Genomic DNA, 14,630 nt, shown 5'->3' with positions numbered 1-14,630 from the left:
GAAATAATTTGTTGCTTTGCTGGTGCCATTTTACATCAGACCTGTTTCAGGCTTTTTCCATTTTGGATGGTTTCTTTGGTCTGATCAATGTTTCTCTTTTTTCTTCTTCTTCTTCTCTCTGTCTCTTGTTGATAAGCTTATTTAATTCTGCTCTTTCTATTTCATCTTCCTTTGTTCTTACTCTCATCTCCTTTTTTCTTCATGAGTTCAAGGGTCATTTTTTAATTCTTATGGCTTTGGCTGTATTAGCTTTCCCTACTACCTCTGCTGATTCTCTTAGCACTTTTGTTAGTTTGTCATTCACCTTATCAGTGTCGCACTCAGTGTAACTTAGGGCAAGATATCTGTTCGTTATGCCCATCTGAAAGGCTGCTTTGTTTTCGCTTACTTTTGTTGAGCATACCTTTTTATTTTTAATCAGCTTCTTTCTTTCACCTCTGAAATTGAATCTGGCTGTGCAACCCACCATTCTATGGTCACTTCTTATATTTACTTTGTTGATAATTGTGACATTTACAGTATGATCGTCTTATTATTATCTGCCATAATGAGGGCGATTTCATTCTTTGTTACTTCCTTTGGACTTCTCCAGGTCCATATTCTCCCAGTTCTTTTGTGAAAGAATATGTTCATTATTCTCATGTTATACATTTCAGCAAAATTTGCCACCATTTCACCTCTGTCATTCCTTTCTCCCACTCCGAATTTTCCCATACTGTACATGCTTTTCCATTTTTCAGTTTGCCAACTTTTGCATTGGTCTCCCATGAGTGTAGTAGACAGTATCTGGTCTTTGCTTCTTCTGTAGTCCGGGAGATGTCGTCACTTTATGTTCCAATTTAGTCATCTGAGCTTTGAGAAATCGGCGTATATACTTGTATTACTTTCAGGGTGTATCTTTTGCCTAGTCTAATTACAGTCCATGCTGCTCTGTCAGATATATTGCTGAATTTAACAAAGTTCTCTGCAAGGTTTCTGTTAATTAAAAACCTCGCACCATTAACTCTTTCATTTTGCCTTCCTCTGTAGTAAAATAAGTGGCTGCTGTCTTGGAGCTGAATTAATTTTTCTTCTTTACTGTGGATCTCACTCAGACCTACAGTATCCCAACTAATGTTTTCTAATTCAGTCATAGAGGTATAAAGTTCGTAACCTGTGAGGCTTCTTAAACTGTATGTGTAGATCTTCGTGGATTTCAGTTTGTTTAATGTCCTGGTCTCTGATTTGCCGAGACAGTGCCTGTCACTTTCAGTGGCACGCTGCCCGTAAGCACAGGAGGCACTGCGGTTGGACCTTTAGTAGATGGCGATTCAACAGGAACGCCCATGAAATTAACAGTAGAAGTCATGTTTGGCTGGGGGCATTGTGGCAAATAATCTCACATCCCAGCCACATAGTTTCTGGTGAGATATAATTTTTGTGCCACCTTAATCAGTATATTCGATGGAGCCCTATATATTCTATGGGGGTCCCATGGGCCGTACGGTCTAACACGGTACTTTCCATATATGCAAGGCCTTTCCCAATCCGCCACACGGGGACAGGATATAAATCGTATATATATATATATATATATATATATATATATATATATGTGTGTGTGTGTGTGTGTGTGTGTGCGTTTGTGTGTGTGTGTGTGTGTGTGTGTATAGATAGATAGATAGATAGATAGATAGTTAGATAGACTGATTGATTGATTGATTGATTGATAGATAGAAAGATAGATTGATTGATAGATAGATACTGAAAAATTAGTGAGAAGAGGAACAGGTATATCTAGGAACAAGTGTTAGCGGATCCTAGGTCGTGGAATTCCCCTACGACATGGGATGCTGGAATCCCTGTCCAGGGAGGAGAATTTGGGAGGCTCGGCAGTCTAATCTAACTTAACCTAATCTTGCCCAATCTACCCTCTCACCCTATCCCAACCCAACTTAACCTAACCTAACCAAATTTAACCTCAGCTAACTTAACCTTATCCAACCTAGCCTAACCTAACCAAACTTATACTAACTTGAGATAAGGTAACTTAACCTAACCCAGTCTGTGGCCCTGTGAGTCCTAGGAACTTGGTGATTAATGCACGAGAGAGAAACGAACCTCACCTGGGTGTCGGGGATCCTAGGTGGCGTGCACACCTGGCAACGCTGGAGTCCAGGACTTGGAGGTGATACAGTATAAGGGATCCATGCACTAAATAGTATAGTGAATAGTGAGACTGAAAATCATTATGTTGCTAATTAAGCAGTAGGGGTCATTAAAAGACAACCGAATTCGTCATTTTCAAAAAATATTAAAATAAGCAACCTTCAAATGTCGACCTATGACTTTCAGGGCTATGAGCCTGTAGGCGGAGGACGGCATGCTAACTACCATTCCAGCAAAATCCCTTGCCTAGTAACCCTAGTGGTTTAGTGGCTTTGGGTAGTGACTATAGAAAAGTCAGGTAGTAATAGCACTGTTCAGTGACCTCTTCAATCCAGTGTGGTATTTATTATTTTGTTCTTGCTATCAACGGTCATTTTTATTAATTAAGGACTTAAGAAACTTTATTAGCGGTGTTGGTGAAGTACTTTACCTAACCCTTACAGGTCGAAACGTCTCTCCTAAGCTGAGCAAAAGCATCTGGTGGTGGCAAAAATAAAATACATTGGACTGAAGGGGCTAACGGTCGTAAACTTAAGCACAAATGGAGTCCCTGCACTGGTCACACTTTTACACGCTAAGGAAAGCATAGGCAAGTCCTCAAGTTTTTTCTGGTATGTCAAGAGCGCATTAAGGGAAAGGGGCTGTTTGTATCCATACAGGGCCACTCCTACCTGCTTGAGGAACAGTTGGTATGCTGCCGAGGCATTTTGTTTATCTTTTTAGTTAGTTGCTTTCCGGGGAGGGGCACTAACCCTCTGCCAACCCACTTGTTGACACGTAGTGAACACGTATTGGTTAGATATATGGCTACCACACAGTGTATTAAATGATTTTCTGGCTTACAGGAAATTGTTTTGTTTGTTACTCAATATAGAGTCCCCTGGAGCAGTATATCACTACACTGAGTGAGTGGATGATGGGCATCCAGACCTACCAACATTACTTATTCTAATTATGATGGGGTTTTGCTAGAAACAGTTTTGCGTAGATTATCGTAATGAAACACAAGGATGCTGCATTCACTGTTTGTCTCAGCAGCAAGTCGTTTCCACACTGAGTATTAGCGTTCATGTTAACGAAGCAGAAGGGTAAAGCTCTATGGGTAATCTATAAAGCGTGGAGTTATTTTACAAGTGCGATGAACAGTATCTCACTGATTAAACATGACTTATAAAGGCCCTCCCACTTACACTTACATCATGCCTTGCCTTACCTAGATCAGAATAATATTATATGTCATTTGAAGCACGACAACGGAAGGTATTAAAAACGATTCAAGTAGGCTTAATCAGATCCCACAAAATGACTCCATTTTTCCTCCCACGGCAGCCCAGTGGTCGTTAACTTTTCCACGAGGGTTTTTACAGCTTTACTGAATAGCGGAAGAGATAGGCTGTCCCACATTCCATTACTCGCTTCACGGTCGTGGTGGAGAAGCGTTTTTTTTTTTTTTTTTTTTCACGTGTTGATTGTTTTCGGGGGAATTCTTCGATGGTGGCGATATTTTTACCGTGTGCGCTGATACACGGTCAGGAGAGGACGAACACGAACGAATATTGGAAAAACCTGTGGACATTGGTATGGTATATTTTTGTTCTGTGATTCTTCTCTTCAGTTGGGTTAGTGCTAGTTATTGTTGTTTTTTTTTTTTAATTGCCTGGCGAATCTATCTACATGTCTATAATCCAAACTTCTTCTTTTTTTTTGACCCATCAGGAACATAGAAGACCGTGGTTAAGCTACTCATTTCTGAAATTTATGGAAGAAGGATCTACTTTATTCGTCCTTGAGAGGCATTAAGTGAACGTAAAACCCCAAACACCCCATAGATGGAAACCCTTAAGAGCCTTGTCTGGTTGGACCGTCTGAACTCACTAGGCCACCAGTGACTGAATATATAGGTATTTAAGCAGCAGTATATTGTGTGTGGTCGCGGGTTCGATGTCACTGTAGTAGGGAGCAGTTTGTCAGCTTGAGTTCGATATCGCCGTGTTCACTGTCCTTCCATATGGCTCCACTGATGTGTCATAAACCTCTTCCGCCATTATCATAACACCGAATATGATTGTGATATCCCTCGTGTATCACAGAACGGGTGCTGGTTATTGTGCGCAAGTGCCTGATGATTTAAGGTCTGAAGATCAGCCTTTTGCTGGTGAGCCAAAGTCGGACTACTGGGCTACGGGAATGGGTGTCCTAACTTGTTTCCAGAGCCAGGTGGATCATAAAACTCGTGTTTAAAGCCTGCAAAGTTGTATGAGGACAGCGAAAAACAAAAACCATCACCATAATCAACAAGACAGTCAGCACCAAATAATTTATTTTTTATTGCTAATTCCACCCCTGTCTTCTTTTTTAACTCATTAGTAGAGTCTTTCTTTATTTCATTTTATCCTTGCAAAGAGATTAATCTGTGATTATCTGTATAGTACTAGTTGTACTGAATGTTTAGAGTATTACCTCTGCCATCATCTGCCAACGAAATTGGAAGAGGTTATCTATTCACCCGTGTCTATCTACTTGTCTGTCTGTCTGTGGACAAGATATCTCAAATGCTATTGGATTTCCATGAAATCTGGTGGATACGTGGGCAAGGAAGATTGAATAGATTTTGATGTGGATCTGGATGCAACGGTAAATAATAAATTGTATCGACGTTGGCGGACATATGTTTTTTTCTGACATTGTGTAAGGAGGGCAGACTAAGACCGCAGAATCAGTTACCTCTGAGGTAGCCCAGTTTTTGGTGTTCAGTTTGAAGATTTTTTGCTTTTTTCCAGCGATGTGCTTTCCATCGGTATGCATATAACCACTGTAGCTTTATAGCTTTCTAGATGAGAGTTTGGTGCTCAGATTAGTGTTATTAGCTCTTTTTCAACTAAACTGCAAAATAAGAATTGCTTCAGCACCACCCAATTTTAAGCTTTCCAGTGTTTTGCGCAGGTATACTGTAGCTAAACAGTGGCTGCGATAAGTAAGTTTTGGTGCTGTGTTTCACCACCTAGCTACGTGTAGAAAAGCCTAGGGTTCTCGTTAGCTCGCGTCCTTTGCTCGCTGGTACGATAAATTACATCCACTTAGAATATAACATTCATGAAACTGAATGAATAGAACCAGCAGTCACCATATCCAAAAACATTCTATTGACTGTGATAAAAGTATTTAGTCAATATTTTAAATGCCATCAAGCTTAGCATATCCCTAGATGAGGTTCAGCTCCATGCATTAGTAATTTTAGTCTCTTGAATCCATGACGCCTTTACCCTTTATTTTTGCTGTGTCTAGTCATTTTCATTCAGGTTTGCAAAGACTTCTCAAACTGGAGAGGTTACATACAGCCTTCATACACACCTTCACCGCATGAGGTATCCCCAAAGCTGAATAAAACCATATGGAAGTCTATCTATCTATTTACATATATCTGTCTATAGCCAGACGCCTTAATCTCGTAAAAAGAGGCCACAAACAAATCGCCTCTATGTCGCCCTGTCGCTTGGTATTTCGCTGCCCTCCTCACAACCTACACCCCTCCTCTCTCGTATACTTCTCTACTCCATCCCTCCATCTCATCCTCGGTCTTCCCCTCCCTCTCCCCCCCTCCACCCCCTCACACTCTCCTCGTTAGTCTCTCACTCTCCATTCTCTCCACACGACCAAAGCACCTCAGTGCATTTCTTCTAATGCTTTCTATCACATCTACTTCCACATCACAACACTCTTTCACTTCCTCATTTGTCAGTCAGTCTGTCAATGTAACTCCATAGGCACCTCTCAAATAACTCATTTTCACCGCTCTCTACTCTTAACTTGTGTCATTCCAACAAGGTCCAAGTTTTGCCTCCATACGTTAGAGTTGGTATCACAATACTATCATGCAGCGATGCATTTACTTCCATGCATACTTCCCTATTTCTTATTACTACTTTCAGTAACCAGCAACCTTTCCTCCCTGCTGAACCTTTTCAAGCATTTCATCCTCTAAACTTCCATCCTTACTCATCACACTATCCAAGTACTTAAATGCACTCACATTTACCATTTCCTCACTATCCAGCCTCACGGTCCTTTCAGTGATTTCATTTCTCTCAAAGACTTTACTCTTCCCTGCATTCACCTTTAGATTCCTTTTTCTTACACACTCTTCCAAACTCATTCATCAAGTCTTGCAGTTCCCTTTCGTCTTCACCTAACAATACAGTATCATCTGCAAACAAGTGAATAGGAAGTTTATAAAACTGCCGTCTCTCATTAGGCCACTCCAATATCCATGCCCTACCTTGTATCTCTTTTATAACTCCATCCATATACAAATACAGCCATAGCGACATGACACATCCCTGTTTCAATCCAACATTCAGATAGAAAAATTCACTCAGTTCACTATCCACACGCACTGCAGCCTTAGCGCCCTGACATATACACTTCACTGCATTCAACAGCTTCTGATATGCTGCATTTATTTTTAGTATTTTCCACATTCTTTGTCTATCCACTCCTTCATATGCTTTCTCCGGATCTATGAAGGTACCATACATATTCTTTCCCTTCTCTAGAAACTTTTCTACTAAACACCTAAGGATGAATATCTGATCTACACAACCTCTTCCCTTCCTGAAACCTCCCTATTCATCTCCAACTAATTTCTGTGTAATTTCCCTAACTCTCTTAATAATTATCTTATCATATACTTTTCCTATAACACTAAGAAGATAAATGCACCTATGATTATCACACACTCCTTTTTTTTCCCTCTTCCTTTGTACAGGGAATAATTATACCTGACTTCCAATGCTCCAGAACCCTACCTTCCTTCCAGGCCAATCTGCACATCTTCTATAACCATTCTACTACTATCTCTCCCCCTTGCTTCAGCATGTCACCACACACGCCATCAATTCCTGGGGCTTTCTCCATTCTGACTTTCCCCATTGCTTCCACTCCTTTCATAATACTGATCTCTTCCTCCCTTTTCATCTCCCTCTTTCTTCCAGCCATTTCCCAGCCACTGATATTTTGTGTTACTTTCATTCTGTATGTTTAACAGTTCCTTAAACTGTTGTTTCATCTGCTCACTTTTTCACCCTTCTCCACCAACAATCTGCAATGTTTATCTTTCACTCCCCTATTAACTTCTTAATCACCCTGTCTAACTCTCTCAACCTCCTTCCACGATATTTTCTTACATTCTCTCAATTTGACATCCAAATTCCTTCCAAACTCCTCATCTACTCTCTTTCTCTTACTATTCTTTTCATCTCTCTCCTCTTCCCTACATAGAACTCTCTATTTCGTCTCAGCTTCCTCCATGCCTCTGCTTCCCATCCACTCTCCATATACTTTCTTCTTTTGCGCCACAGCCTGTCTTACCTCCTCATTCCACCATACTGTTCTTGCACCCCCTTTCGTCTTCTCTTCATCCCACACTTCACCTCACATGCTGCACAGATTTCTTTTGGGAATACCTTGCACGCACTTTCCACTTCCCCCATCTGCTCCAAATCATATCTACCCAATCGCTCTTCCGCGTCACTCATATATTCTGCCTTTTTTCATCCTCCTGCAAGCTTTTCATCCTCGTTTTATGGACTGTTTCCTCCTGCGCTTCTTTTCTACTCATCCAGTGCATTCATACCTTGACTAACCAGCACCAAGTAGTGGTCAGAGAGCCCACATCCTCAACCTCTGCATTTCTCACATTCAGAAAACATTCTCTTATCCACACAAACATAATCAATAACTGCCTTTCGTTCATTCAGCTCATAAGGAAGTGTAGAAAATAAATAATTAAATCACGGAACAGAATTGAATGTTTCGTTAGAGTAAAATAATCTTCCCCAATTTTTTCTTCTTTTTACTTCTTATACTTTTCTTATACGTGCGTCGAGAGAGAGAGAGAGAGAGAGAGAGAGAGAGAGAGAGAGAGAGAGAGAGAGAGAGAGAGAGAGAGAGAGAGGTACAAGTGAAGGCGTCAGTAAGCAGCATTCAGGTAGTTTCTTCTATACTTATGGACACACGTAAATATCAAGTACACTAGGTGCTGAAGCCAACCCTTCCTATCATATCAGGAGGAAAAGATGCGAGGAGTTAGATCTTGTAGTCATAGTTTTCTCTAACAAGCAGCCTCGAAAGGACCATAAGGTCTGTTGCTGTTTGCTTTCCTGTGTAATCCTGTGTAAGGTTGAAGGAAGGTAGGAGGAAAGGCTGAAGGGAGGGAGAAGAGCGGGAGGTGGTAAGGAAGGAAAGACGAGACAGCTGAAGAAGGGACTGAAAACGGGAAGGTGAGGGAGAGGACATAGAGGTGTGTGGTGGTTCTGCCGTGGACTACAGTGGACTGATACAAATAAAGACATGGGTGTCATATTACAAGTTAAAAGTGTATTTAAAGATGCGAAGTAGGAAGAGAACCGTATTAATCGGAAATCCCCTGACCGTAAAAACCAATCTTGTACTGAGCTTCGCACTCACAACAAAACTACGGTACTCGTATTTTCAAACGTGAGTCCGCGAGGGTCTCGAGGAGTTAGTGACAGCAAGTTGCAGGCTTTCCCCTTAGTTCTGGGTCTTTGTTCTTTTGCTTTCGCTATTTTTAACGTTGATACAGTTCTTAGATAACAAAAACTGCTTGAGGCTTTGTGTTGGAGTGTCCCACGCCTCACCTCGCTACAAAACTAGTGACGGTCGCCCAGAACCATCGGCGAGCCTGTAATCATTTATTGGAACCCTCTATGTCAGTCCCTCTCCTGGCAGTAACAGTCGAGAACTAGGAACTAATAACAGATCACTTTTTTTCCACTGTGCTCATGATGTAGCCACACTGATACTTGATTGTTTATATGGAAGCACTGTATAGCAACTGCGCATAAGTTATCTATATACAGAAGTTTACGCACGATTCATTTTGTCCGTTGCTGATATTCTTCTTCCAAGCCTCTATCAGCGCCCGAGTTCACATGAAGGCCACTCCACGCAGAGGTCACAAAATAGCTATTACTTATTTTTCCCAAGTGATGTATTAAATCCCTGTCATTATCAGCATGTTCGCCTATCCTGCCAGATTTCGTTTTTGAACTGTGGAGTACATTTCACTGTTGCAATATGGGGCTGACCACAAAAGATGATAAGTACTCTCTCTCTCTCTCTCTCTCTCTCTCTCTCTCTCTCTCTCTCTCTCTCTCTCATACACAAGTACAAAAAACATACAAATACATGCAGTACACATATCACCTCACTGACAGAACATCACTCTTGTTTACAATTATTCTAAAGCCACTGACTATATTATTGTACTGTAACTCCTTTTCATTGGTTATTCCTGCTCCCGTCTTACATCATCATTTACATTAATCCTCTAGAAATTTCCAGTGCCGTGTAGAAAAATACTAATAGGGGAATTTTCAAAAACTGAATGAAGAAGGGAGTCTAAAGTTTGGGTCTATGAACTTTGCGACTGAGCAGTTAGCAGAGAGCGGTACGTCAATCTCTTCCTGAAAAATTCACAAGCTGTGGAGGAGTAATGTAGATTTCTTGTATCCTCTTTTAACTATAATTTGGCCTAAAACTGTCATCTCTTCCTCTTCAGCGCTGAGTTCAAACAACAGACTGACACTTGAATATGATGCAGGTTACGATGATGTGGGTAAGGGAAGAATGGAAAGCCACGGCATTGTCTTATTCTGAGCTACATGAAATAAGCTGAAGAAGTTAAATATTCTGAGCCAAGTCAAGATGATGAAACCTAATGCCATTGTTTCGTCCTATACTGCCTAAAACCTACATGGAAAAAGCTGCAAAAGGAAAAAATCTTCCCCAGGTTGAGGTGAAAGTACCCTAGCGAACGAGCCTGACACAACTCCACTCACCTCTTCATTAGCACATAGCCTCTATCTATCTATCTATCTATCTATAGCCCGACGCCCTAATCCCGCAAAGGGTGGCCGCAGACAAAACGCCTCCAAGTCACTCTGTCACCCACCATTTGACTACCCTCCCCCCAACTCACCCCCCCCGCCCTCATATACCTCTCAACTCCATCCCTCCACCTCATCCTCGGTCTACCCCTCCCTCTCCCTCCCTCCACCTCACCTACATACACCCTCTTAGTCAGTCTTTCATTCTCCATTCTCTCCACATGTCCAAACCACCTCAGTGTATTTCTCCTAATCTTTTCAATCACATCCACATCTACCCCACAACGTTCCTTCACTTCTTCATTCGTCAACCTGTCCCTCCACGTCACTCCACATGCTCCTCTCAAGTAACTCATTTCCACTGCTCTCACTCTTGACTTGTTCCCCTCTTGCAAGGTCCACGCCTCGCTTCCATACGTCAGGGTAGGGATCACAATACCATCATGCAATGACTTCTTAACTTCCATACTCACCTCCCTGTTTCTCATCACTGCTTTCAGTGTACCAACAACCTTTCTTCCCTGCTGTACCCTTTCACGTACTTCATCCCCCAAAGTTCCATCCTTACTCATCACACTACCCAAGTACTTGAATGCACTCACATTCTCCATATCCTCACCATCCAACCTCACTGCACACTCTGTGACTTCATTCCTCTCAAACACCATAACTTTACTTTTGTTTACATTAACTTTCAGCTTCCTCCTCCTACACACTGTCCCAAATTCATTCACTAAACCTTGCAACTCCCATTCATCTTCACTCAGCAATACTGTATCATCAGCAAACAGCAACACCGGAAGCTTCCAAATCTCACCCTCATTCATTAGGGCCACCCCCACATCCACTGCCCTACCTTGCACCTCCTTTACAACCCCATCCATATATATATTAAACAGCCATGGAGACATCACACACCCCTGTTTCAGTCCCACATTGAAATCAAAGAACTCACTCAGCTCACCATCCACTCGCACCGTAGCCCTAGCTCCCTCGTACATACTCTTCTCAGCGCTCAACAATTTCCCCTCCACTCCATATATTCTTAATACCTTCCACATACCTTGCCTATCTATTCTGTCATAAGCTTTCTCCAAGTCCATGAAGGCAGCATACACTTTCCTTCCCTTCTCTAGATACTTCTCCACTAAACATCTTAGAACAAATATCTGATCTACACACCCTTTTCTCTTCCTAAATCCCCCTTGTTCTTCTCCAACTAGCTCCTCTGTCATATGCCTAACCCTATCAATGAGTATTCTACCATATATTTTACCAGTCACACTAAGAAGGCAAATACCCCTATGGTTACCACATACTTCTCTCTCCCCTTTTCCTTTGTACAGAGGAACAATTATACCTGATTTCCAGTCCTCTGGAACCCTTCCCTCTTCCCAAGCCAATTCCTACACAACTTCCATATCCATTTCCACAACAATCTCACCCCCATACCTAAGCATTTCACCACACACTCCATCAATTCCTGGGGCCTTTCCCAGCTTAATCCTTCTTTCATCGCTTCCACTACTTCCGACCTACTGATCTCTTCCTCCCTCCCTCTCATCTCTTCTTCTCCCAGACCATTCCCCAACCACTTATACTCACACTGCTCTCACTCTCTACATTCAACAAATCCTCAAAAGTGCTCACTTCCATCTCCTCAATTTCTCTCTCTTCTCCCACCAACAATCTATTATTCCTATCTTTCACTCCCCCTACTATTTCCCCTTTCACACTGCCTTACTTTCTTTTACCTCCTTCCAAAACAATTTCTTACTCTCCCTCCATTTCACACTCAGATTCCTCCCAAACTCTTCATCCACTTTCTTCTTACTCTCCTTCACCAGTCTCTTATCCTCCCGTCTCCTGCTCACCTAGACCTCTCCTCTTCTCTCTCTCATCTTTCTCCCCTACCTCCTACTCGCCAACCATTCACTATATGCCTTCTTCTTTTGTTCCACAGCTCGTTTCACCTCATCATTCCACCATGCTGTCCCTTGCACACCCTTGCATCTCCTCCTCACTCCACAAAACCGCCTCACACGCTGCGCTTATCTCTTCCCGTGAATATCTTACATACGTCTTCCACCCCCTTTCCATCTGCTCTAGCTCATACCTTCCCAATCTTTCTTCCACTATGCTCTTATACTCTGTCATTTTCTCACTATTTTGCAATTTCTCCACTCTTCTCACAGGAGCTGCTTCCTCCTGTCTTCCCCTTCATCTCCTCCAACCAATTTGCTTTGCAGCTCTACCTTGGCCATCACTAAGTGATGGTCCGAGAACTCCATTCCCCCACCCTCTCCACACTCTTGCATCCAACACTTGTCTTCTCATTCGCTCATCCACACACACACGTAGTCTATCATTGCCTTTTCGTTCAACAAGTTCACCATCCATCACTCCTCATTACTCTCCATGTATACCAGTGGATCATCTTATGACGAAAGTAGGTGTTGGCTATTGCCAGCCCCTTACCAGCACAGATGTCCACCAAAGCACTACCATTCCAATCTACCTCAGCTGGCACACCCCACTGACCAACCACTCCATCCACTCGTACATTCCCAACTTTGCCATTCATGTCTCCAATCAACAGCACTCTCCTCAAGCTCCTCTCAAACTTGTCCATACATGCTTCTACTCTCGCCCAAAACTCATCTTTCACTCTTGCCACTCGATCCTCTGTTGGAGCATACACACATACAATCGCCCATGCTTGTATACCTACTTTCATCATCATCCATACAATCCTTGAACCCACTGCTCCATACTCTCTTATATTCTCCTTCTACTTCTTGCTTATCATCAGACATACTCCCTCTTGCCCTCTCATTCTCACTGACTCCCGCACATATACCTACACCATATTCCCATTCTCTCATCCTTTCACCTTTCCTTTGAGTTTCAGTCAATCCACATATATCCACTTTTGCATCCTGAAGCACCTGGACAATCTCTCTCTCTTTCACTTCATCATTCACTCCTCTCACATTCCATGTTCCCACCCTCAGAATGTCCTTTGTCCGTTTCTTAGTCGTCAACTTATGGTCCGTCCGGGTCCGAGGTGCTTTATTCGCTTTTTTAGTTAGTTCTTTTTACGGGGTGGGGCACTAACCCACCACCAACCCTTTTAGTCGCCTCGTACGACAAGCAGGGATACTGGGGGAGTATTCTTGAAACCCCCCTACCCCCAGGGGGGGCCACATAGCCTCCAAGAGCGAAATAAAGTTGTCAGTTAGGAGGAAGAATTAACCTCTACATTTCAATCACGTTTTTTTTTTTTTTTTCTGGCCACTAATCGGTGATTTTATTAAGCTAATTTACTAAAGCCCCATGCCAGAAAAAGGGCTAGTAAGGGCGGTATCTATCTCCTCCTGTTCGGAAAGTTTGTCTATCGAAGGCCGATTAAACTCGTCAGGAGATGGCAAAAACGAAACAACAAATGGCGTCATCGAAGGGAAGAGACTGAAGAGAAAAAAATATCTTACCGAATAGGCATAAATGTATAAGCTTGTAATGATATCACTAAAACGAAAACATCCAGAAAGGCAAAGGTACTGAGACAGCAATGACCAAAATTGTAAGGAGTAAAAGAAAAGGTTCGAATTTGGAAAAGGAATGGAAGGTGTGCGCATTTGGTGAATGAGAGGGAGGAACGGCAGGGGAGGAAGGACAGACGGTATTATAGGAGACAGATGAAGGGGAGGGAGAAAGACTGACGTGAGAGCTGGGTATGACGGAGGGTGGAGGGAAGGGAAAGGGCAAGAGAGAAGAGACACAGTGAGCAGAACCTGTAAAGAGAGAATGGACGGTCAGAGGAGGGAGGAAGCAGAGAGGACGCTGCGAGATAAGGCGAGAGATGTTAAGCCCATGGAAAGAGATATGAAAGGGTGAGAGGGGCTCAAGGCGAGTGGGGAAGAGGAGAGCGATAGGGGAAAAAATGAGAGGTGAGAGAATGGCCAGAAGAAGGATACTGAGATGAAAAATGATGAATGTAAATGGATGATGAAGGTAATAGATAAAGGCATACGGAACTGCAGGTACACGAGGGGTAGGAGAGGAAGAAGGGGTGAAACTGGGAAGTGATAGAGATGTGGTGAGCAGGGTAGTGAGGGAAAGGTGAAGGGATTACAAGCACGCAGAGAGAGAGAGAGAGAGAGAGAGAGAAAGAGGAAAGGAGGTGGTGGAGAGGATAAGTTGGCGATGGAGCGGGGAGCAAGTCTTCCTAGCGTGAAATGAAGAAAGTTCATCCCTTGACATAATATTAATGTTATTCTTGCTACCATTTGACAGTTTTATTCAATATTGGAGACACATTTTGAACTGGAGAGGTTAGATATATCCTTTCCTTCCCTCCTTCACTACATGAGTGTTCCCTAATGCTGAATAGAAGTGTCAGGTGGCTGGAGTAATAATGTACGGTAGAAAATGGGTGAACGGAGTGAATGGATTAATGATAAATGAAGAATAAGGTGACCGCCAGTCCAGGGAGGTAATTACCAACTTTCACCCTCAACCCTACACTGCTGCTGCCCTATCTTTGTTACTGCTAAGCTAGTGATGTGGTGCTGA

The sequence above is a fragment of the Coenobita brevimanus genome, chromosome 6, assembly GCF_032717465.1.
Source record: "Coenobita brevimanus isolate Jiangsu-jjx chromosome 6, ASM3271746v2, whole genome shotgun sequence".
NCBI lineage: Eukaryota > Metazoa > Arthropoda > Malacostraca > Decapoda > Coenobitidae > Coenobita > Coenobita brevimanus.
Note: the sequence above shows the minus strand (reverse complement) of the source record.